This window comes from Charadrius vociferus, unplaced genomic scaffold, assembly GCF_000708025.1.
Source record: "Charadrius vociferus isolate BGI_N301 unplaced genomic scaffold, ASM70802v2 scaffold503, whole genome shotgun sequence".
Classification (NCBI taxonomy): Eukaryota; Metazoa; Chordata; class Aves; order Charadriiformes; family Charadriidae; genus Charadrius; species Charadrius vociferus.
In genome coordinates this window covers 50812-51595 of record NW_009647580.1, presented here as the reverse complement: position 1 = coordinate 51595, position 784 = coordinate 50812, and the positions used below count along the sequence as shown (strand labels likewise).

Genomic DNA, 784 nt, shown 5'->3' with positions numbered 1-784 from the left:
CTTGCTTATACTTATTGCTATAACAACCAAGGCCAAACAACTTGGCTATTTGCCCCGTTGGAGGGTCAGTGGAAAAGCATAGTGGGGTCCCACCTGTGGGGAGGAGCGGACAGGACAGGTGACCCAAAACTGACCAACAGGGTATTCCATCCCATCTGCCTCATGCTCAGTATAAAAGCTGATGGATCAAGGGTCAGCTCTCTTCCTTCAATGGCAGACATCTGAGGAGGACTCTCTTCGTCTGCCTGAGATCCTGATCCTGAATGCAGATCCGGAATCCAGTTCCCGTCCGTCACTGAGTCCAGCCTGGGACTGCCCCAGTGCCAGCCGGTGTCGTGATTGTCATCTCGGGAGCTTGATACGGTTTTGTATATATTTCATTATTTCCTTTTTATTTTATTAATAATATTTCATTGAAGTAGTTTAGTTCCTTCTAAACTCATGTCTCTTTTTCCTCCTATGATTTTTTAGAGGGGTAGAAGGGAGCATCTGTCGGTCCCATCTGTGGTCCCCCAGGTCCCCAGTGGCCGATTTGGCCTAAACCACGACAGGAGCATAGACAGAACAATGGAATGGCCAATGGAATATTCCGTACTATAGATGTCATGCTCAGTATATAAATGAGGGTTAGCCGGGGGGTGGGAATCCACGATCACTGCTTGGGATGGTGCCAACTCACCAGACGGTTAGAGGGACTTGTGTCATTAATATTATTGTTATTGTTATTTCTGTTATTGTTTCTATTAGACTGTCTTTATCTCAACCTAAGAGCTTTTTTCCTTTC

At 45.9% G+C, this 784-nt stretch overlaps 1 protein-coding gene across 1 annotated transcript in view; it reads right to left on the bottom strand.

The window, feature by feature from the left end:
* Window positions 1–784, bottom strand: part of LOC104282810 (BDNF/NT-3 growth factors receptor-like) — a gene marked incomplete at its 3' end in the record, with an annotated part of 53550 nt that overhangs the window by 32185 nt on the left and 20581 nt on the right. The window lies entirely within an intron of this gene.